Here is a 22,179-nt window from a genome sequence, read left to right on the forward strand (position 1 = left end):
CAATTCTGTCTTCAAGCTCGTATAATATTCTTCTAGCACTAGTGGTGTTTTATGTGTTTTTTGGGGGGTGCCTAAAAAATCCCTTTTATTGAAGAAATGGCTTACATTCAGTCTTGTGATATTTTTGGTTTCCAATAAGTAGATTTTTAATTTTATGTAACCTCATTTTCTAATGATCCATTCAAGAGATGTTTCCACTATGAAATGAAGAGCAAGGGGAAAGAGCACAAATGATAGAGCCAGTGAGTGAGATGGGTGTTGAGAAAGGAGAGAATGAAACAAAGACAGAGTGAGTGAACGGCAGGTAGGCATAGAAGAGGAGACTAGAAGTGAAGGTGACTTGCTTTTCCCTGCTCTTGACCTCCCACCCATCTCAAACCAATCACAAACATACCTTCTATGCAACGTTGGTATGCAGAACTTCACTCCTCAGCCAGTGAGGGTGAGTCCCAAGCCAGGGGCTAGAGAGCAAAAGAATGGATGTGCTCAGACGTTCCTTGCTAGGGACAGTTGATCTGAAACAAGGCCTGCTCTCTTGTTTCCAGCAAGGATCTAGAAATTCTGCATGAATCTGCAAGGCACATTGACAGCATAAATTTGCATAAACTGCCCCACCTTCTGCCTTCCTACTTCCTGAGCAATAGTTGTTTGTGTATAAAGAGAGAGGTCGCAGGCAAGATAATTTTGTGAGTAGGATACAGAACCCTAAATAGCTGGTGAGAGGTATAAGTTATTCTAAAAGCATAAAAACAGTACACCTGTGAAATGAAATGCTTTCATATGTGATCTTCTGTGTTTATTGTCCTGTGCAAAAAGTTGCACCTTGTGATTGAAGGTTGAAATTATTTCAAGCTTGCATGGACGCAGAAATTTCTGAGTGACTTTTATACATTTCTTAGGAATCTTCACTGTCAGGATGGCCAAGTGGTCTAAGGCGCTGTGTTTAGGCTGCAGTCTCCTCTGGAGGCGTGGGTTCGAATCCCACTTCTGAAATGACTTTTGGAGATATAATCTTCTTCATCAGGATAACTTCTGATGGAAGTTGCATCTCTTCGTCTTCACCTGGGACGTTATTCCGTCCTCGTCTAGTCAAGAGAGCTTGGGTTTCTCATATATTTCTGTTTTACAAAGTCTTGCTGATAAAGTGCAATCCTTACCAAATGAGCTTAGGACCCATGTAAGAGCTCATCTAGAAGAGTCATGCTCTTGTATTCCCTGGCCAGACAGGCCATGCAAATTTGGAAGAATGCCAAGCACCTGGTAGACAGCTGTACTCCAGCACACTTACAGCAATGTCCTCAGGGCTGTGATCAGGGGCTGCTTAGATTTGCGTATTCCACCCTATGTTGTGACATTGAGCTCCCTTGTTGAATTTGCTTTAGTCAGCCAAGATGTGGCTGTTGACTCAATTTCAAAGCAGCTTTGGGCCGTTCAAGTGGCTGGTGAATAGCACTTTCTCTTTGTACGCTTTAAAGGTCTAAAGAGTTCTTCATAGGTACTGCTCTGTATGGATTGTTCAAAGATCTGTTGGAAATGCTTATAATGGGATAAATAAATTGAGGGCATGCCTTTTCGGTACCAAACTTGCATGGCTGTCTGGCTTGTGGAAGGTGCTGCAAATGCAAGTCAGGATGGCCGAGTGGTCTAAGGCGCTGCGTTCAGGTCGCAGTCTCTTCTGGAGGCGTGGGTTCAAATCCCACTTCTGACAAACCTGTGTTTAATCTTCTTTTTTCTTGAGGGAGAAAATCAGATCATTTCCCTCACATGGGCTTATATGGTTGTCTTTTTGGAAAAGTGCAGTGAGTTTTTTTCTTGCTATAGCCACTTATGGCCTAAGATGTGTGTTTTTTTTGTTCACACTATCTTTCTCACTATGTAGATGGAAAAGCAACATGTGGTCAGGATGGCCGAGTGGTCTAAGGCGCTGCGTTAAGGCCGTAGTCTCTCCTGGAGGCGTGAGTTTGAATCCCACTTCTGACAAAACTTTAAGTCCATTTTGTCACTGCGTTCCTTCAGAATCTCAGCTAAAAATTGGCAGTGCATATAATATCTGAATAAGTACCAAACTTCAGTTTCAACTGCAAATGAATTTGCCCAATTCTGTCTTCAAGCTCGTATAATATTCTTCTAGCACTAGTGGTGTTTTATGTGTTTTTTGGGGGGTGCCTAAAAAATCCCTTTTATTGAAGAAATGGCTTACGTTCAGTCTTGTGATATTTTTGGTTTCCAATAAGTAGATTTTTAATTTTATGTAACCTCATTTTCTAATGATCCATTCAAGAGATGTTTCCACTATGAAATGAAGAGCAAGGGGAAAGAGCACAAATGATAGAGCCAGTGAGTGAGATGGGGTGTTGAGGAAGGAGAGAATGAAACAAAGACAGAGTGAGTGAACGGCAGGTAGGCATAGAAGAGGAGACTAGAAGTGAAGGTGACTTGCTTTTCCCTGCTCTTGACATCCCACCCATCTCAAACCAATCACAAACATACCTTCTATGCAACGTTGGTATGCAGAACTTCACTCCTCAGCCAGTGAGGGTGAGTCCCAAGCCAGGGGCTAGAGAGCAAAAGAATGGATGTGCTCAGACGTTCCTTGCTAGGGACAGTTGATCTGAAACAAGGCCTGCTCTCTTGTTTCCAGCAAGGATCTAGAAATTCTGCATGAATCTGCAAGGCACATTGACAGCATAAATTTGCATAAACTGCCCCACCTTCTGCCTTCCTACTTCCTGAGCAATAATTGTTTGTGTATAAAGAGAGAGGTCGCAGGCAAGATAATTTTGTGAGTAGGATACAGAACCCTAAATAGCTGGTGAGAGATATAAGTTGTTCTAAAAGCATAAAAACAGTACTCCTGTGAAATGAAATGCTTTCATATGTGATCTTCTGTGTTTATTGTCCTGTGCAAAAAGTTGCACCTTGTGTTTGAAGGTTGAAATTATTTCAAGCTTGCATGGACGCAGAAATTTCTGAGTGACTTTTATACATTTCTTAGGACTCTTCACTGTCAGGATGGCCGAGTGGTCTAAGGCACTGTGTTTAGGCTGCAGTCTCCTCTGGAGGCGTGGGTTCGAATCCCACTTCTGAAATGACTTTTGGAGATATAATCTTCTTCATCAGGATAACATCTGATGGAAGTTGCATCTCTTCGTCTTCACCTGGGACGTTATTCCGTCCTCGTCTAGTCAAGAGAGCTTGGGTTTCTCATATATTTCTGTTTTACAAAGTCTTGCTGATAAAGTGCAATCCTTACCAAATGAGCTTAGGACCCATGTAAGAGCTCATCTAGAAGAGTCATGCTCTTGTATTCCCTGGCCAGACAGGCCATGCAAATTTGGAAGAATGCCAAGCACCTGGTAGACAGCTGTACTCCAGCACACTTACAGCAATGTCCTCAGGGCTGTGATCAGGGGCTGCTTAGATTTGTGTATTCCACCCTATGTTGTGACATTGAGCTCCCTTGTTGAATTTGCTTTAGTCAGCCAAGATGTGGCTGTTGACTCAATTTCAAAGCAGCTTTGGGCCGTTCAAGTGGCTGGTGAATAGCACTTTCTCTTTGTACTCATTAAAGGTCTAAAGAGTTCTTCATAGGTACTGCTCTGTATGGATTGTTCAAAGATCTGTTGGAAATGCTTATAATGGGATAAATAAATTGAGGGCATGCCTTTTCGGTACCCCACTTGCATGGCTGTCTGGCTTGTGGAAGGTGCTGCAATTGCAAGTCAGGATGGCCGAGTGGTCTAAGGCGCTGCGTTCAGGTCGCAGTCTCTTCTGGAGGCGTGGGTTCAAATCCCACTTCTGACAAACCTGTGTTTAATCTTCTTTTTTCTTGAGGGAGAAAATCAGATCATTTCCCTCACATGGGCTTATATGGTTGTCTTTTTGGAAAAGTGCAGTGAGTTTTTTTTCTTGCTATAGCCACTCATGGCCTAAGATGTGTGTTTTTTTTTGTTCACACTATCTTTCTCACTATGTAGATGAACAAGCAACATGTGGTCAGGATGGCCGAGTGGTCTAAGGCGCTGCGTTAAGGCCGCAGTCTCTCCTGGAGGCGTGGGTTCGAATCCCACTTCTGACAAAACTTTAAGTCCATTTTGTCTCTGCGTTCCTTCAGAATCTCAGCTAAAAATTGGCAGTGCATATAATATCTGAATAAGTACCAAACTTCAGTTTCAACTGCAAATGAATTTGCCCAATTCTGTCTTCAAGCTCGTATAATATTCTTCTAGCACTAGTGGTGTTTTATGTGTTTTTTGGGGGGTGCCTAAAATATCCCTTTTATTGAAGAAATGGCTTACATTCAGTCTTGTGATATTTTTGGTTTCCAATAAGTAGATTTTTAATTTTATGTAACCTCATTTTCTAATGATCCATTCAAGAGATGTTTCCACTATGAAATGAAGAGCAAGGGGAAAGAGCACAAATGATAGAGCCAGTGAGTGAGATGGGGTGTTGAGGAAGGAGAGAATGAAACAAAGACAGAGTGAGTGAACGGCAGGTAGGCATAGAAGAGGAGACTAGAAGTGAAGGTGACTTGCTTTTCCCTGCTCTTGACCTCCCACCCATCTCAAACCAATCACAAACATACCTTCTATTCAACGTTGGAATGCAGAACTTCACTCCTCAGCCAGTGAGGGTGAGTCCCAAGCCAGGGGCTAGAGAGCAAAAGAATGGATGTGCTCAGACGTTCCTTGCTAGGGACAGTTGATCTGAAACAAGGCCTGCTCTCTTGTTTCCAGCAAGGATCTAGAAATTCTGCATGAATCTGCAAGGCACATTGACAGCATAAATTTGCATAAACTGCCCCACCTTCTGCCTTCCTACTTCCTGAGCAGTAGTTGTTTGTGTATAAAGAGAGAGGTCGCAGGCAAGGTAATTTTGTGAGTAGGATACAGAACCCTAAATAGCTGCTGAGAGGTATAAGTTATTCTAAAAGCATAAAAACAGTACACCTGTGAAATGAAATGCTTTCATATGTGATCTTCTGTGTTTATTGTCCTGTGCAAAAAGTTGCACCTTGTGTTTGAAGGTTGAAATTATTTCAAACTTGCATGGACGCAGAAATTTCTGAGTGACTTTAATACATTTCTTAGGACTCTCCACTGTCAGGATGGCCGAGTGGTCTAAGGCGCTGTGTTTAGGCCGCGGTCTCCTCTGGAGGCGTGGGTTCGAATCCCACTTCTGACATGACTTTTGGAGATATAATCTTCTTCATCAGGATAACATCTGATGGAAGTTGCATCTGTTCGTCTTCACCTGGGACGTTATTCCGTCCTCGTCTAGTCAAGAGAGCTTGGGTTTCTCATATATTTCTGTTGTACAAAGTCTTGCTGATAAAGTGCAATCCTTACCAAATGAGCTTAGGACCCATGTAAGAGCTCATCTAGAAGAGTCATGCTCTTGTATTCCCTGGCCAGACAGGCCATGCAAATTTGGAAGAATGCCAAGCACCTGGTAGACAGCTGTACTCCAGCACACTTACAGCAATGTCCTCAGGGCTGTGATCAGGGGCTGCTTAGATTTGCGTATTCCACCCTATGTTGTGACATTGAGCTCCCTTGTTGAATTTGCTTTAGTCAGCCAAGATGTGGCTGTTGACTCAATTTCAAAGCAGCTTTGGGCCGTTCAAGTGGCTGGTGAATAGCACTTTCTCTTTGTACGCTTTAAAGGTCTAAAGAGTTCTTAATAGGTACTGCTCTGTATGGATTGTTCAAAGATCTGTTGGAAATGCTTATAATGGGATAAATAAATTGAGGGCATGCTTTTTCGGTACCAAACTTGCATGGCTGTCTGGCTTGTGGAAGGTCCTGCAAATGCAAGTCAGGATGGCCGAGTGGTCTAAGGCGCTGCGTTCAGGTCGCAGTCTCTTCTGGAGTTGTGGGTTCAAATCCCACTTCTGACAAACCTGTGTTTAATCTTCTTTTTTCTTGAGGGAGAAAATCAGATCATTTCCCTCACATGGGCTTATATGGTTGTCTTTTTGGAAAAGTGCAGTGAGTTTTTTTCTTGCTATAGCCACTTATGGCCTAAGATGTGTGTTTTTTTTGTTCACACTATCTTTCTCACTATGTAGATGGACAAGCAACATGTGGTCAGGATGGCCGAGTGGTCAAAGGCGCTGCGTTAATGTCGCAGTCTCTCCTGGAGGCGTGGGTTCGAATCCCACTTCTGACAAAACTTTATGTCCATTTTGTCTCTGCGTTCCTTCAGATTCTCAGCTAAAAATTGGCAGTGCATATAATATCTGAATAAGTACCAAACTTCAGTGTCAACTGCAAATGAATTTGCCCAATTCTGTCTTCAAGCTCGTATAATATTCTTCTAGCACTAGTGGTGTTTTATGTGTTTTTTGGGGGGTGCCTAAAAAATCCCTTTTATTGAAGAAATGGCTTACATTCAGTCTTGTGATATTTTTGGTTTCCAATAAGTAGATTTTTAATTTTATGTAACCTCATTTTCTAATGATCCATTCAAGAGATGTTTCCACTATGAAATGAAGAGCAAGGGGAAAGAGCACAAATGATAGAGCCAGTGAGTGAGATGGGGTGTTGAGAAAGGAGAGAATGAAACAAAGACAGAGTGAGTGAACGGCAGGTAGGCATAGAAGAGGAGACTAGAAGTGAAGGTGACTTGCTTTTCCCTGCTCTTGACCTCCCACCCATCTCAAACCAATCACAAACATACCTTCTATGCAACGTTGGTATGCAGAACTTCACTCCTCAGCCAGTGAGGGTGAGTCCCAAGCCAGGGGCTAGAGAGCAAAAGAATGGATGTGCTCAGACGTTCCTTGCTAGGGACAGTTGATCTGAAACAAGGCCTGCTCTCTTGTTTCCAGCAAGGATCTAGAAATTCTGCATGAATCTGCAAGGCACATTGACAGCATAAATTTGCATAAACTGCCCCACCTTCTGCCTTCCTACTTCCTGAGCAATAGTTGTTTGTGTATAAAGAGAGAGGTCGCAGGCAAGATAATTTTGTGAGTAGGATACAGAACCCTAAATAGCTGGTGAGAGGTATAAGTTATTCTAAAAGCATAAAAACAGTACACCTGTGAAATGAAATGCTTTCATATGTGATCTTCTGTGTTTATTGTCCTGTGCAAAAAGTTGCACCTTGTGTTTGAAGGTTGAAATTATTTCAAGCTTGCATGGACGCAGAAATTTCTGAGTGACTTTTATACATTTCTTAGGACTCTTCACTGTCAGGATGGCCGAGTGGTCTAAGGTGCTGTGTTTAGGCTGCAGTCTCCTCTGGAGGCGTGGGCTCGAATCCCACTTCTGAAATGACTTTTGGAGATATAATCTTCTTCATCAGGATAACATCTGATGGAAGTTGCATCTCTTCGTCTTCACCTGGGACGTTATTCCGTCCTCGTCTAGTCAAGAGAGCTTGGGTTTCTCATATATTTCTGTTTTACAAAGTCTTGCTGATAAAGTGCAATCCTTACCAAATGAGCTTAGGACCCATGTAAGAGCTCATCTAGAAGAGTCATGCTCTTGTATTCCCTGGCCAGACAGGCCATGCAAATTTGGAAGAATGCCAAGCACCTGGTAGACAGCTGTACTCCAGCACACTTACAGCAATGTCCTCAGGGCTGTGATCAGGGGCTGCTTAGATTTGTGTATTCCACCCTATGTTGTGACATTGAGCTCCCTTGTTGAATTTGCTTTAGTCAGCCAAGATGTGGCTGTTGACTCAATTTCAAAGCAGCTTTGGGCCGTTCAAGTGGCTGGTGAATAGCACTTTCTCTTTGTACTCATTAAAGGTCTAAAGAGTTCTTCATAGGTACTGCTCTGTATGGATTGTTCAAAGATCTGTTGGAAATGCTTATAATGGGATAAATAAATTGAGGGCATGCCTTTTCGGTACCCCACTTGCATGGCTGTCTGGCTTGTGGAAGGTGCTGCAATTGCAAGTCAGGATGGCCGAGTGGTCTAAGGCGCTGCGTTCAGGTCGCAGTCTCTTCTGGAGGCGTGGGTTCAAATCCCACTTCTGACAAACCTGTGTTTAATCTTCTTTTTTCTTGAGGGAGAAAATCAGATCATTTCCCTCACATGGGCTTATATGGTTGTCTTTTTGGAAAAGTGCAGTGAGTTTTTTTTCTTGCTATAGCCACTCATGGCCTAAGATGTGTGTTTTTTTTTGTTCACACTATCTTTCTCACTATGTAGATGAACAAGCAACATGTGGTCAGGATGGCCGAGTGGTCTAAGGCGCTGCGTTAAGGCCGCAGTCTCTCCTGGAGGCGTGGGTTCGAATCCCACTTCTGACAAAACTTTAAGTCCATTTTGTCTCTGCGTTCCTTCAGAATCTCAGCTAAAAATTGGCAGTGCATATAATATCTGAATAAGTACCAAACTTCAGTTTCAACTGCAAATGAATTTGCCCAATTCTGTCTTCAAGCTCGTATAATATTCTTCTAGCACTAGTGGTGTTTTATGTGTTTTTTGGGGGGTGCCTAAAATATCCCTTTTATTGAAGAAATGGCTTACATTCAGTCTTGTGATATTTTTGGTTTCCAATAAGTAGATTTTTAATTTTATGTAACCTCATTTTCTAATGATCCATTCAAGAGATGTTTCCACTATGAAATGAAGAGCAAGGGGAAAGAGCACAAATGATAGAGCCAGTGAGTGAGATGGGGTGTTGAGGAAGGAGAGAATGAAACAAAGACAGAGTGAGTGAACGGCAGGTAGGCATAGAAGAGGAGACTAGAAGTGAAGGTGACTTGCTTTTCCCTGCTCTTGACCTCCCACCCATCTCAAACCAATCACAAACATACCTTCTATTCAACGTTGGAATGCAGAACTTCACTCCTCAGCCAGTGAGGGTGAGTCCCAAGCCAGGGGCTAGAGAGCAAAAGAATGGATGTGCTCAGACGTTCCTTGCTAGGGACAGTTGATCTGAAACAAGGCCTGCTCTCTTGTTTCCAGCAAGGATCTAGAAATTCTGCATGAATCTGCAAGGCACATTGACAGCATAAATTTGCATAAACTGCCCCACCTTCTGCCTTCCTACTTCCTGAGCAGTAGTTGTTTGTGTATAAAGAGAGAGGTCGCAGGCAAGGTAATTTTGTGAGTAGGATACAGAACCCTAAATAGCTGCTGAGAGGTATAAGTTATTCTAAAAGCATAAAAACAGTACACCTGTGAAATGAAATGCTTTCATATGTGATCTTCTGTGTTTATTGTCCTGTGCAAAAAGTTGCACCTTGTGTTTGAAGGTTGAAAATATTTCAAACTTGCATGGACGCAGAAATTTCTGAGTGACTTTAATACATTTCTTAGGACTCTTCACTGTCAGGATGGCCGAGTGGTCTAAGGCGCTGTGTTTAGGCCGTGGTCTCCTCTGGAGGCGTGGGTTCGAATCCCACTTCTGACATGACTTTTGGAGATATAATCTTCTTCATCAGGATAACATCTGATGGAAGTTGCATCTGTTCGTCTTCACCTGGGACGTTATTCCGTCCTCGTCTAGTCAAGAGAGCTTGGGTTTCTCATATATTTCTGTTGTACAAAGTCTTGCTGATAAAGTGCTATCCTTACCAAATGAGCTTAGGACCCATGTAAGAGCTCATCTAGAAGAGTCACGCTCTTGTATTCCCTGGCCAGACAGGCCATGCAAATTTGGAAGAATGCCAAGCACCTGGTAGACAGCTGTACTCCAGCACACTTACAGCAATGTCCTCAGGGCTGTGATCAGGGGCTGCTTAGATTTGCGTATTCCACCCTATTTTGTGACATTGAGCTCCCTTGTTGAATTTGCTTTAGTCAGCCAAGATGTGGCTGTTGACTCAATTTCAAAGCAGCTTTGGGCCGTTCAAGTGGCTGGTGAATAGCACTTTCTCTTTGTACTCATTAAAGGTCTAAAGAGTTCTTCATAGGTACTGCTCTGTATGGATTGTTCAAAGATCTGTTGGAAATGCTTATAATGGGATAAATAAATTGAGGGCATGCCTTTTCGGTACCCCACTTGCATGGCTGTCTGGCTTGTGGAAGGTGCTGCAATTGCACGTCAGGATGGCCGAGTGGTCTAAGGCGCTGCGTTCAGGTCGCAGTCTCTTCTGGAGGCGTGGGTTCAAATCCCACTTCTGACAAACCTGTGTTTAATCTTCTTTTTTCTTGAGGGAGAAAATCAGATCATTTCCCTCACATGGGCTTATATGGTTGTCTTTTTGGAAAAGTGCAGTGAGTTTTTTTTCTTGCTATAGCCACTCATGGCCTAAGATGTGTGTTTTTTTTTGTTCACACTATCTTTCTCACTATGTAGATGAACAAGCAACATGTGGTCAGGATGGCCGAGTGGTCTAAGGCGCTGCGTTAAGGCCGCAGTCTCTCCTGGAGGCGTGGGTTCGAATCCCACTTCTGACAAAACTTTAAGTCCATTTTGTCTCTGCGTTCCTTCAGAATCTCAGCTAAAAATTGGCAGTGCATATAATATCTGAATAAGTACCAAACTTCAGTTTCAACTGCAAATGAATTTGCCCAATTCTGTCTTCAAGCTCGTATAATATTCTTCTAGCACTAGTGGTGTTTTATGTGTTTTTTGGGGGGTGCCTAAAATATCCCTTTTATTGAAGAAATGGCTTACATTCAGTCTTGTGATATTTTTGGTTTCCAATAAGTAGATTTTTAATTTTATGTAACCTCATTTTCTAATGATCCATTCAAGAGATGTTTCCACTATGAAATGAAGAGCAAGGGGAAAGAGCACAAATGATAGAGCCAGTGAGTGAGATGGGGTGTTGAGGAAGGAGAGAATGAAACAAAGACAGAGTGAGTGAACGGCAGGTAGGCATAGAAGAGGAGACTAGAAGTGAAGGTGACTTGCTTTTCCCTGCTCTTGACCTCCCACCCATCTCAAACCAATCACAAACATACCTTCTATTCAACGTTGGAATGCAGAACTTCACTCCTCAGCCAGTGAGGGTGAGTCCCAAGCCAGGGGCTAGAGAGCAAAAGAATGGATGTGCTCAGACGTTCCTTGCTAGGGACAGTTGATCTGAAACAAGGCCTGCTCTCTTGTTTCCAGCAAGGATCTAGAAATTCTGCATGAATCTGCAAGGCACATTGACAGCATAAATTTGCATAAACTGCCCCACCTTCTGCCTTCCTACTTCCTGAGCAGTAGTTGTTTGTGTATAAAGAGAGAGGTCGCAGGCAAGGTAATTTTGTGAGTAGGATACAGAACCCTAAATAGCTGCTGAGAGGTATAAGTTATTCTAAAAGCATAAAAACAGTACACCTGTGAAATGAAATGCTTTCATATGTGATCTTCTGTGTTTATTGTCCTGTGCAAAAAGTTGCACCTTGTGTTTGAAGGTTGAAATTATTTCAAACTTGCATGGACGCAGAAATTTCTGAGTGACTTTAATACATTTCTTAGGACTCTCCACTGTCAGGATGGCCGAGTGGTCTAAGGCGCTGTGTTTAGGCCGCGGTCTCCTCTGGAGGCGTGGGTTCGAATCCCACTTCTGACATGACTTTTGGAGATATAATCTTCTTCATCAGGATAACATCTGATGGAAGTTGCATCTGTTCGTCTTCACCTGGGACGTTATTCCGTCCTCGTCTAGTCAAGAGAGCTTGGGTTTCTCATATATTTCTGTTGTACAAAGTCTTGCTGATAAAGTGCTATCCTTACCAAATGAGCTTAGGACCCATGTAAGAGCTCATCTAGAAGAGTCACGCTCTTGTATTCCCTGGCCAGACAGGCCATGCAAATTTGGAAGAATGCCAAGCACCTGGTAGACAGCTGTACTCCAGCACACTTACAGCAATGTCCTCAGGGCTGTGATCAGGGGCTGCTTAGATTTGCGTATTCCACCCTATTTTGTGACATTGAGCTCCCTTGTTGAATTTGCTTTAGTCAGCCAAGATGTGGCTGTTGACTCAATTTCAAAGCAGCTTTGGGCCGTTCAAGTGGCTGGTGAATAGCACTTTCTCTTTGTACGCTTTAAAGGTCTAAAGAGTTCTTCATAGGTACTGCTCTGTATGGATTGTTCAAAGATCTGTTGGAAATGCTTATAATGGGATAAATAAATTGAGGGCATGCCTTTTCGGTACCAAACTTGCATGGCTGTCTGGCTTGTGGAAGGTGCTGCAAATGCAAGTCAGGATGGCTGAGTGGTCTAAGGCGCTGCGTTCAGGACGCAGTCTCTTCTGGAGGCGTGGGTTCAAATCCCACTTCTGACAAACCTGTGTTTAATCTTCTTTTTTCTTGAGGGAGAAAATCAGATCATTTCCCTCACATGGGCTTATATGGTTGTCTTTTTGGAAAAGTGCAGTGAGTTTTTTTCTTGCTATAGCCACTTATGGCCTAAGATGTGTGTTTTTTTTGTTCACACTATCTTTCTCACTATGTAGATGGACAAGCAACATGTGGTCAGGATGGCCGAGTGGTCTAAGGCGCTGCGTTAAGGCCGCAGTCTCTTCTGGAGGCGTGGGTTCGAATCCCACTTCTGACAAACCTTTAAGTCCATTTTGTCTCTGCGTTCCTTCAGAATCTCAGCTAAAAATTGGCAGTGCATATAATATCTGAATAAGTACCAAACTTCAGTTTCAACTGCAAATGAATTTGCCCAATTCTGTCTTCAAGCTCGTATAATATTCTTCTAGCACTAGTGGTGTTTTATGTGTTTTTTGGGGGGTGCCTAAAAAATCCCTTTTATTGAAGAAATGGCTTACATTCAGTCTTGTGATATTTTTGGTTTCCAATAAGTAGATTTTTAATTTTATGTAACCTCATTTTCTAATGATCCATTCAAGAGATGTTTCCACTATGAAATGAAGAGCAAGGGGAAAGAGCACAAATGATAGAGCGAGTGCTGCTCTTGACCTCCCACCCATCTCAAACCAATCACAAACATACCTTCTATGCAACGTTGGTATGCAGAACTTCACTCCTCAGCCAGTGAGGGTGAGTCCCAAGCCAGGGGCTAGAGAGCAAAAAGAATGGATGTGCTCAGACGTTCCTTGCTAGGGACAGTTGATCTGAAACAAGGCCTGCTCTCTTGTTTCCAGCAAGGATCTAGAAATTCTGCATGAATCTGCAAGGCACATTGACAGCATAAATTTGCATAAACTGCCCCACCTTCTGCCTTCCTACTTCCTGAGCAGTAGTTGTTTGTGTATAAAGAGAGAGGTCGCAGGCAAGATAATTTTGTGAGTAGGATACAGAACCCTAAATAGCTGGTGAGAGGTATAAGTTATTCTAAAAGCATAAAAACAGTACACCTGTGAAATGAAATGCTTTCATATGTGATCTTCTGTGTTTATTGTCCTGTGCAAAAAGTTGCACCTTGTGTTTGAAGGTTGAAATTATTTCAAGCTTGCATGGACGCAGACATTTCTGAGTGACTTTTATACATTTCTTAGGCCTCTTCACTGTCAGGATGGCCGAGTGGACTAAGGCGCTGTGTTTAGGGTGCAGTCTCCTCTGGAGGTGTGGGTTCGAATCCCACTTCTGAAATGACTTTTGGAGATATAATCTTCTTCATCAGGATAACATCTGATGGAAGTTGCATCTGTTCGTCTTCACCTGGGACGTTATTTCGTCCTCGTCTAGTCAAGAGAGCTTGGGTTTCTCATATATTTCTGTTGTACAAAGTCTTGCTCATAAAGTGCAATCCTTACCAAATGAGCTTAGGACCCATGTAAGAGCTCATCTAGAAGAGTCATGCTCTTGTATTCCCTGGCCAGACAGGCCATGCAAATTTGGAAGAATGCCAAGCACCTGGTAGACAGCTGTACTCCAGCACACTTACAGCAATGTCCTTAGGGCTGTGATCAGGGGCTGCTTAGATTTGCGTATTCCACCCTATGTTGTGACATTGAGCTCCCTTGTTGAATTTGCTCTAGTCAGCCAAGATGTGGCTGTTGACTCAATTTCAAAGTAGCTTTGGGCCGTTCAAGTGGCTGGTGAATAGCACTTTCTCTTTGTACGCTTTAAAGGTCTAAAGAGTTCTTCATAGGTACTGCTCTGTATGGATTGTTCAAAGATCTGTTGGAAATGCTTATAATGGGATAAATAAATTGAGGGCATGCCTTTTCGGTACCCCACTTGCATGGCTGTCTGGCTTGTGTAAGTTGTCTAAGGCGCTGCGTTCAGGTCGCAGTCTCTTCTGGAGGCGTGGGTTCAAATCCCACTTCTGACAAACCTGTGTTTAATCTTCTTTTTTCTTGAGGGAGAAAATCAGATCATTTCCCTCACATGGGCTTATATGGTTGTCTTTTTGGAAAAGTGCAGTGAGTTTTTTTCTTGCTATAGCCACTTATGGCCTAAGATGTGTGTTTTTTTTGTTCACACTATCTTTCTCACTATGTAGATGGACAAGCAACATGTGGTCAGGATGGCCGAGTGGTCTAAGGCGCTGAGTTAAGGCCGCAGTCTCTCCTCGAGGCGTGGGTTCGAGTCCCACTTCTGACAAAACTTTAAGTCCATTTTGTCTCTGCGTTCCTTCAGAATCTAAGCTAAAAATTGGCAGTGCATAAAATATCTGAATAAGTACCAAACTTCAGTTTCAACTGCAAATGAATTTGCACAATTCTGTCTTCAAGCTCTTATAATATTCTTCTAGCACTAGTGGTGTTTTATGTGTTTTTTGGGGGGTGCCTAAAAAATCCCTTTTATTGAAGAAATGGCTTACATTCAGTCTTGTGATATTTTTGGTTTCCAATAAGTAGATTTTTAATTTTATGTAACCTCATTTTCTAATGATCCATTCTAGAGATGTTTCCACTATGAAATGAAGAGCAAGGGGAAAGAGCACAAATGTTATGTTATGTTATGTTATTAAAATTTCTAGAGCGCACAGCTGCCCCAGCAAAGGGGCGTCCTGGCGCTTTGACAGATGCTATAACATAACACACTAAAAAGATTAGCCAGAAACTGGAAAGAGGAAAGTTTTAATGGCCTGCCTGAAGGCAAACATATCCTCAAGAGCTCGAATGTGAACTGGTAGCGAGTTCCATAGGCCAGCCGCTAGAACCCTAAAAGAACGGCCACCCATCCTGCTCAGAGCGAGTGAGTGAGATGGGGTGTTGAGGAAGGAGAGAATGAAACAAAGACAGAGTGAGTGAACGGCAGGTAGGCACAGAAGAGGAGACTAGAAGTGAAAGTGACTTGCTTTTCCCTGCTCTTGACCTCCCACCCATCTCAAACCAATCACAAACATACCCTCTATGCAACGTTGGTATGCAGAACTTCACTCCTCAGCCAGTGAGGGTGAGTCCCAAGCCAGGGGCTAGAGAGCAAAAGAATGGATGTGCTCAGAAGTTCCTTGCTAGGGACAGTTGATCTGAAACAAGGCCTGCTCTCTTGTTTCCAGCAAGGATCTAGAAATTCTGCATGAATGTGCAAGGCACATTGACAGCATAAATTTGCATAAACTGCCCCACCTTCTGCCTTCCTACTTCCTGAGCAGTAGTTGTTTGTGTATAGAGAGAAAGGTCGCAGGCAAGGTAATTTTGTGAGTAGGATACAGAACCCTAAATAGCTGGTGAGAGGTATAAGTTATTCTAAAAGCATAAAAACAGTACACCTGTGAAATGAAATGCTTTCATATGTGATCTTCTGTGTTTATTGTCCTGTGCAAAAAGTTGCACCTTGTGTTTGAAGGTTGAAATTATTTCAAGCTTGCATGGACGCAGAAATTTCTGAGTGACTTTTATACATTTCTTAAGACTCTTCACTGTCAGGATGGCTGAGTGGTCTAAGGCGCTGTGTTTAGACTGCAGTCTCCTCTGGGGGTGTGGGTTCGAATCCCACTTCTGAAATGACTTTTGGAGATATAATCTTCTTCATCAGGATAACATCTGATGGAAGTTGCTTCTGTTCGTCTTCACCTGGGACTTTATTCTGTCCTCGTCTAGTCAAGAGAGCTTGGGTTTCTCATATATTTCTGTTGTACAAAGTCTTGCTGATAAAGTGCAATCCTTACCAAATGAGCTTATGACCCATGTAAGAGCTCATCTAGAAGAGTCATTCTCTTGTATTCCCTGGCCAGACAGGCCATACACATTTGGAAGAATGCCAAGCACATGGTAGACAACTGGACTCCAGCACACTTACAGCAATTTCCTCAGGGCAGTGATCAGGGGCTACTTAGATTTGCGAATTCCACCCTATGTTGTGACATTGAGATCCCTTGTTGAATTTGCTTTAGTCAGCCAAGATGTGGCTGTTGACTCAATTTCAAAGCAGCTTTGGGCCGTTCAAGTGGCTGGTGAATAGCACTTTCTCTTTGTACGCTTTAAAGGTCTAAAGAGTTCTTCATAGGTACTGCTCTGTATGGATTGTTCAAAGATCTGTTGGAAATGCTTATAATGGGATAAATAAATTGAGGGCATGCCTTTTCGGTACCAAACTTGCATGGCTGTCTGGCTTGTGGAAGGTGCTGCAAAAGCAAGTCAGGATGGCTGAGTGGTCTAAGGCGCTGCGTTCAGGATGCAGTCTCTTCTGGAGGCGTGGGTTCAAATCCCACTTCTGACAAACCTGTGTTTAATCTTCTATTTTCTTGAGGGAGAAAATCAGATCATTTCCCTCACATGGGCTTATATGGTTGTCTTTTTGGAAAAGTGCAGTGAGTTTTTTTCTTGCTATAGCCACTTATGGCCTAAGATGTGTGTTTTTTTTGTTCACACTATCTTTCTCACTATGTAGATGGACAAGCAACATGTGGTCAGGATGGCCGAGTGGTCTAAGGCGCTGCGTTAAGGCCGCAGTCTCTCCTGGAGGCGTGGGTTCGAATCCCACTTCTGACAAAACTTTATGTCCATTTTGTCTCTGCGTTCCTTCAGAATCTCAGCTAAAAATTGGCAGTGCATATAATATCTGAATAAGTACCAAACTTCAGTTTCAACTGCAAATGAATTTGCCCAATTCTGTCTTCAAGCTCGTATAATATTCTTCTAGCACTAGTGGTGTTTTATGTGTTTTTTGGGGGGTGCCTAAAAAATCCCTTTTATTGAAGAAATGGCTTACATTCAGTCTTGTGATATTTTTGGTTTCCAATAAGTAGATTTTTAATTTTATGTAACCTCATTTTCTAATGATCCATTCAAGAGATGTTTCCACTATGAAATGAAGAGCAAGGGGAAAGAGCACAAATGATAGAGCGAGTGAGTGAGATGGGGTGTTGAGGAAGGAGAGAATGAAACAAAGACAGAGTGAGTGAACGGCAGGTAGGCATAGAAGAGGAGACTAGAAGTGAAAGTGACTTGCTTTTCCCTGCTCTTGACCTCCCACCCATCTCAAACCAATCACAAACATACCTTCTATGCAACGTTGGTATGCAGAACTTCACTCCTCAGGCAGTGAGGGTGAGTCCCAAGCCAGGGGCTAGAGAGCAAAAGAATGGATGTGCTCAGACGTTCCTTGCTAGGGACAGTTGATCTGAAACAAGGCCTGCTCTCTTGTTTCAAGCAAGGATCTAGAAATTCTGCATGAATGTGCAAGGCACATTGCCAGCATAAATCTGCATAAACTGCCCCACCTTCTGCCTTCCTACTTCCTGAGCAGTAGTTGTTTGTGTATAGAGAGAAAGGTCGCAGGCAAGGTAATTTTGTGAGTAGGATACAGAACCCTAAATAGCTGGTGAGAGGTATAAGTTATTCTAAAAGCATAAAAACAGTACACCTGTGAAATGAAATGCTTTCATATGTGATCTTCTGTGTTTATTGTCCTGTGCAAAAAGTTGCACCTTGTGTTTGAAGGTTGAAATTATTTCAAGCTTGCATGGACGCAGAAATTTCTGAGTGACTTTTATACATTTCTTAGGACTCTTCACTGTCAGGATGGCCGAGTGGTCTAAGGCGCTGTGTTTAGGCTGCAGTCTCCTCTGGAGGCGTGGGATCGAATCCCACTTCTGAAATGACTTTTGGAGATATAATCTTCTTCATCAGGATAACATCTGATGGAAGTTGCATCTGTTCGTCTTCACCTGGGACGTTATTCCGTCCTCGTCTAGTCAAGAGAGCTTGGGTTTCTCATATATTTCTGTTGTACAAAGTCTTGCTGATAAAGTGCAATCCTTACCAAATGAGCTTAGGACCCATGTAAGAGCTCATCTAGAAGAGTCATGCTCTTGTATTCCCTGGCCAGACAGGCCATGCAAATTTGGAAGAATGCCAAGCACCTGGTAGACAGCTGTACTCCAGCACACTTACAGCAATGTCGGCTGTGATCAGGGGCTGCTTAGATTTGCGTATTCCACCCTATGTTGTGACATTGAGCTCCCTTGTTGAATTTGCTTTAGTCAGCCAAGATGTGGCTGTTGACTCAATTTCAAAGTAGCTTTGGGCCGTTCAAGTGGCTGGTGAATAGCACTTTCTCTTTGTACGCTTTAAAGGTCTAAAGAGTTCTTCATAGGTACTGCTCTGTATGGATTGTTCAAAGATCTGTTGGAAATGCTTATAATGGGATAAATAAATTGAGGGCATGCCTTTCAGTACCCCACTTGCATGGCTGTCTGGCTTGTGGAAGGTGCTGCAAATGCAAGTCAGGATGGCCGAGTGGTCTAAGGCGCTGCGTTCAGGTCGCAGTCTCTTCTGGAGGCGTGGGTTCAAATCCCACTTCTGACAAACCTGTGTTTAATCTTCTTTTTTCTTGAGGGAGAAAATCAGATCATTTCCCTCACATGGGCTTATATGGTTGTCTTTTTGGAAAAGTGCAGTGAGTTTTTTTCTTGCTATAGCCACTTATGGCCTAAGATGTGTGTTTTTTTTGTTCACACTATCTTTCTCACTATGTAGATGGACAAGCAACATGTGGTCAGGATGGCCGAGTGGTCTAAGGCGCTGCGTTAAGGCCGCAGTCTCTCCTGGAGGCGTGGGTTCGAATCCCACTTCTGACAAAACTTTATGTCCATTTTGTCTCTGCGTTCCTTCAGATTCTCAGCTAAAAATTGGCAGTGCATATAATATCTGAATAAGTACCAAACTTCAGTGTCAACTGCAAATGAATTTGCCCAATTCTGTCTTCAAGCTCGTATAATATTCTTCTAGCACTAGTGGTGTTTTATGTGTTTTTTGGGGGGTGCCTAAAAAATCCCTTTTATTGAAGAAATGGCTTACATTCAGTCTTGTGATATTTTTGGTTTCCAATAAGTAGATTTTTAATTTTATGTAACCTCATTTTCTAATGATCCATTCAAGAGATGTTTCCACTATGAAATGAAGAGCAAGGGGAAAGAGCACAAATGATAGAGCCAGTGAGTGAGATGGGGTGTTGAGAAAGGAGAGAATGAAACAAAGACAGAGTGAGTGAACGGCAGGTAGGCATAGAAGAGGAGACTAGAAGTGAAGGTGACTTGCTTTTCCCTGCTCTTGACCTCCCACCCATCTCAAACCAATCACAAACATACCTTCTATGCAACGTTGGTATGCAGAACTTCACTCCTCAGCCAGTGAGGGTGAGTCCCAAGCCAGGGGCTAGAGAGCAAAAGAATGGATGTGCTCAGACGTTCCTTGCTAGGGACAGTTGATCTGAGACAAGGCCTGCTCTCTTGTTTCCAGCAAGGATCTAGAAATTCTGCATGAATCTGCAAGGCACATTGACAGCATAAATTTGCATAAACTGCCCCACCTTCTGCCTTCCTACTTCCTGAGCAATAGTTGTTTGTGTATAAAGAGAGAGGTCGCAGGCAAGATAATTTTGTGAGTAGGATACAGAACCCTAACTAGCTGGTGAGAGGTATAAGTTATTCTAAAAGCATAAAAACAGTACACCTGTGAAATGAAATGCTTTCATATGTGATCTTCTGTGTTTATTGTCCTGTGCAAAAAGTTGCACCTTGTGTTTGAAGGTTGAAATTATTTCAAGCTTGCATGGACGCAGAAATTTCTGAGTGACTTTTATACATTTCTTAGGACTCTTCACTGTCAGGATGGCCGAGTGGTCTAAGGCGCTGTGTATAGGCTGCAGTCTCCTCTGGAGGCGTGGGTTCGAATCCCACTTCTGAAATGACTTTTGGAGATATAATCTTCTTCATCAGGATAACATCTTATGGAAGTTGCATCTCTTCGTCTTCACCTGGGACGTTATTCCGTCCTCGTCTAGTCAAGAGAGCTTGGGTTTCTCATATATTTCTGTTTTACAAAGTCTTGCTGATAAAGTGCAATCCTTACCAAATGAGCTTAGGACCCATGTAAGAGCTCATCTAGAAGAGTCATGCTCTTGTATTCCCTGGCCAGACAGGCCATGCAAATTTGGAAGAATGCCAAGCACCTGGTAGACAGCTGTACTCCAGCACACTTACAGCAATGTCCTCAGGGCTGTGATCAGGGGCTGCTTAGATTTGTGTATTCCACCCTATGTTGTGACATTGAGCTCCCTTGTTGAATTTGCTTTAGTCAGCCAAGATGTGGCTGTTGACTCAATTTCAAAGCAGCTTTGGGCCGTTCAAGTGGCTGGTGAATAGCACTTTCTCTTTGTACTCATTAAAGGTCTAAAGAGTTCTTCATAGGTACTGCTCTGTATGGATTGTTCAAAGATCTGTTGGAAATGCTTATAATGGGATAAATAAATTGAGGGCATGCCTTTTCCGTACCCCACTTGCATGGCTGTCTGGCTTGTGGAAGGTGCTGCAATTGCAAGTCAGGATGGCCGAGTGGTCTAAGGCGCTGCGTTCAGGTCGCAGTCTCTTCTGGAGGCGTGGGTTCAAAACCCACTTCTGACAACCCTGTGTTTAATCTTCTTTTTTCTTGAGGGAGAAAATCAGATCATTTCCCTCACATGGGCTTATATGGTTGTCTTTTTGGAAAAGTGCAGTGAGTTTTTTTCTTGCTATAGCCACTTATGGCCTAAGATGTGTGTTTTTTTTGTTCACACTATCTTTCTCACTATGTAGATGGACAAGCAACATGTGGTCAGGATGGCCGAGTGGTCTAAGGCGCTGCGTTAAGGCCGCAGTCTCTCCTGGAGGCGTGGGTTCGAATCCCACTTCTGACAAAACTTTATGTCCATTTTGTCTCTGCGTTCCTTCAGATTCTCAGCTAAAAATTGGCAGTGCATATAATATCTGAATAAGTACCAAACTTCAGTGTCAACTGCAAATGAATTTGCCCAATTCTGTCTTCAAGCTCGTATAATATTCTTCTAGCACTAGTGGTGTTTTATGTGTTTTTTGGGGGGTGCCTAAAATATCCCTTTTATTGAAGAAATGGCTTACATTCAGTCTTGTGATATTTTTGGTTTCCAATAAGTAGATTTTTAATTTTATGTAACCTCATTTTCTAATGATCCATTCAAGAGATGTTTCCACTATGAAATGAAGAGCAAGGGGAAAGAGCACAAATGATAGAGCCAGTGAGTGAGATGGGGTGTTGAGGAAGGAGAGAATGAAACAAAGACAGAGTGAGTGAACGGCAGGTAGGCATAGAAGAGGAGACTAGAAGTGAAGGTGACTTGCTTTTCCCTGCTCTTGACCTCCCACCCATCTCAAACCAATCACAAACATACCTTCTATTCAACGTTGGAATGCAGAACTTCACTCCTCAGCCAGTGAGGGTGAGTCCCAAGCCAGGGGCTAGAGAGCAAAAGAATGGATGTGCTCAGACGTTCCTTGCTAGGGACAGTTGATCTGAAACAAGGCCTGCTCTCTTGTTTCCAGCAAGGATCTAGAAATTCTGCATGAATCTGCAAGGCACATTGACAGCATAAATTTGCATAAACTGCCCCACCTTCTGCCTTCCTACTTCCTGAGCAGTAGTTGTTTGTGTATAAAGAGAGAGGTCGCAGGCAAGGTAATTTTGTGAGTAGGATACAGAACCCTAAATAGCTGGTGAGAGGTATAAGTTATTCTAAAAGCATAAAAACAGTACACCTGTGAAATGAAATGCTTTCATATGTGATCTTCTGTGTTTATTGTCCTGTGCAAAAATTTGCACCTTGTGTTTGAAGGTTGAAATTATTTCAAACTTGCATGGACGCAGAAATTTCTGAGTGACTTTTATACATTTCTTAGGACTCTCCACTGTCAGGATGGCCGAGTGGTCTAAGGCGCTGTGTTTAGGCCACGGTCTCCTCTGGAGGCGTGGGTTTGAATCCCACTTCTGACATGACTTTTGGAGATATAATCTTCTTCATCAGGATAACATCTGATGGAAGTTGCATCTGTTCGTCTTCACCTGGGACGTTATTCCGTCCTCGTCTAGTCAAGAGAGCTTGGGTTTCTCATAT

General features: G+C 42.8%; 21 non-coding genes across 21 annotated transcripts; all 21 read left to right on the top strand.

The window, feature by feature from the left end:
- The first annotated feature begins 1,625 nt into the window (after positions 1 to 1,625).
- Positions 1,626 to 1,708, top strand: TRNAL-CAG (transfer RNA leucine (anticodon CAG)). The gene has a single exon. It is a non-coding gene; the product is annotated as a tRNA-Leu (tRNA).
- Positions 1,709 to 3,006: 1,298 nt separating this feature from the next.
- TRNAL-UAG (transfer RNA leucine (anticodon UAG)) lies at positions 3,007 to 3,089 on the top strand. Its single transcript has one exon. It is a non-coding gene; the product is annotated as a tRNA-Leu (tRNA).
- A 632-nt stretch (positions 3,090 to 3,721) lies between these two features.
- Positions 3,722 to 3,804, top strand: TRNAL-CAG (transfer RNA leucine (anticodon CAG)). The gene has a single exon. It is a non-coding gene; the product is annotated as a tRNA-Leu (tRNA).
- A 191-nt stretch (positions 3,805 to 3,995) lies between these two features.
- On the top strand, positions 3,996 to 4,078 carry TRNAL-AAG (transfer RNA leucine (anticodon AAG)). Its single transcript has one exon. It is a non-coding gene; the product is annotated as a tRNA-Leu (tRNA).
- Positions 4,079 to 5,104: 1,026 nt separating this feature from the next.
- Positions 5,105 to 5,187, top strand: TRNAL-UAG (transfer RNA leucine (anticodon UAG)). Its single transcript has one exon. It is a non-coding gene; the product is annotated as a tRNA-Leu (tRNA).
- A 632-nt stretch (positions 5,188 to 5,819) lies between these two features.
- TRNAL-CAG (transfer RNA leucine (anticodon CAG)) lies at positions 5,820 to 5,902 on the top strand. The gene has a single exon. It is a non-coding gene; the product is annotated as a tRNA-Leu (tRNA).
- Positions 5,903 to 7,915: 2,013 nt separating this feature from the next.
- TRNAL-CAG (transfer RNA leucine (anticodon CAG)) lies at positions 7,916 to 7,998 on the top strand. The gene has a single exon. It is a non-coding gene; the product is annotated as a tRNA-Leu (tRNA).
- A 191-nt stretch (positions 7,999 to 8,189) lies between these two features.
- On the top strand, positions 8,190 to 8,272 carry TRNAL-AAG (transfer RNA leucine (anticodon AAG)). The gene has a single exon. It is a non-coding gene; the product is annotated as a tRNA-Leu (tRNA).
- A 1,026-nt stretch (positions 8,273 to 9,298) lies between these two features.
- On the top strand, positions 9,299 to 9,381 carry TRNAL-UAG (transfer RNA leucine (anticodon UAG)). Its single transcript has one exon. It is a non-coding gene; the product is annotated as a tRNA-Leu (tRNA).
- Positions 9,382 to 10,013: 632 nt separating this feature from the next.
- TRNAL-CAG (transfer RNA leucine (anticodon CAG)) lies at positions 10,014 to 10,096 on the top strand. The gene has a single exon. It is a non-coding gene; the product is annotated as a tRNA-Leu (tRNA).
- Positions 10,097 to 10,287: 191 nt separating this feature from the next.
- Positions 10,288 to 10,370, top strand: TRNAL-AAG (transfer RNA leucine (anticodon AAG)). Its single transcript has one exon. It is a non-coding gene; the product is annotated as a tRNA-Leu (tRNA).
- A 1,026-nt stretch (positions 10,371 to 11,396) lies between these two features.
- TRNAL-UAG (transfer RNA leucine (anticodon UAG)) lies at positions 11,397 to 11,479 on the top strand. The gene has a single exon. It is a non-coding gene; the product is annotated as a tRNA-Leu (tRNA).
- Positions 11,480 to 12,111: 632 nt separating this feature from the next.
- Positions 12,112 to 12,194, top strand: TRNAL-CAG (transfer RNA leucine (anticodon CAG)). The gene has a single exon. It is a non-coding gene; the product is annotated as a tRNA-Leu (tRNA).
- Positions 12,195 to 12,383: 189 nt separating this feature from the next.
- TRNAL-AAG (transfer RNA leucine (anticodon AAG)) lies at positions 12,384 to 12,466 on the top strand. Its single transcript has one exon. It is a non-coding gene; the product is annotated as a tRNA-Leu (tRNA).
- Positions 12,467 to 16,408: 3,942 nt separating this feature from the next.
- TRNAL-CAG (transfer RNA leucine (anticodon CAG)) lies at positions 16,409 to 16,491 on the top strand. The gene has a single exon. It is a non-coding gene; the product is annotated as a tRNA-Leu (tRNA).
- A 189-nt stretch (positions 16,492 to 16,680) lies between these two features.
- On the top strand, positions 16,681 to 16,763 carry TRNAL-AAG (transfer RNA leucine (anticodon AAG)). Its single transcript has one exon. It is a non-coding gene; the product is annotated as a tRNA-Leu (tRNA).
- A 1,735-nt stretch (positions 16,764 to 18,498) lies between these two features.
- Positions 18,499 to 18,581, top strand: TRNAL-CAG (transfer RNA leucine (anticodon CAG)). Its single transcript has one exon. It is a non-coding gene; the product is annotated as a tRNA-Leu (tRNA).
- Positions 18,582 to 18,770: 189 nt separating this feature from the next.
- TRNAL-AAG (transfer RNA leucine (anticodon AAG)) lies at positions 18,771 to 18,853 on the top strand. The gene has a single exon. It is a non-coding gene; the product is annotated as a tRNA-Leu (tRNA).
- Positions 18,854 to 20,594: 1,741 nt separating this feature from the next.
- On the top strand, positions 20,595 to 20,677 carry TRNAL-CAG (transfer RNA leucine (anticodon CAG)). Its single transcript has one exon. It is a non-coding gene; the product is annotated as a tRNA-Leu (tRNA).
- A 189-nt stretch (positions 20,678 to 20,866) lies between these two features.
- On the top strand, positions 20,867 to 20,949 carry TRNAL-AAG (transfer RNA leucine (anticodon AAG)). The gene has a single exon. It is a non-coding gene; the product is annotated as a tRNA-Leu (tRNA).
- A 1,026-nt stretch (positions 20,950 to 21,975) lies between these two features.
- On the top strand, positions 21,976 to 22,058 carry TRNAL-UAG (transfer RNA leucine (anticodon UAG)). The gene has a single exon. It is a non-coding gene; the product is annotated as a tRNA-Leu (tRNA).
- Positions 22,059 to 22,179: the final 121 nt, after the last annotated feature.

This window comes from Lissotriton helveticus, chromosome 8, assembly GCF_964261635.1.
Source record: "Lissotriton helveticus chromosome 8, aLisHel1.1, whole genome shotgun sequence".
Lineage (NCBI taxonomy): Eukaryota > Metazoa > Chordata > Amphibia > Caudata > Salamandridae > Lissotriton > Lissotriton helveticus.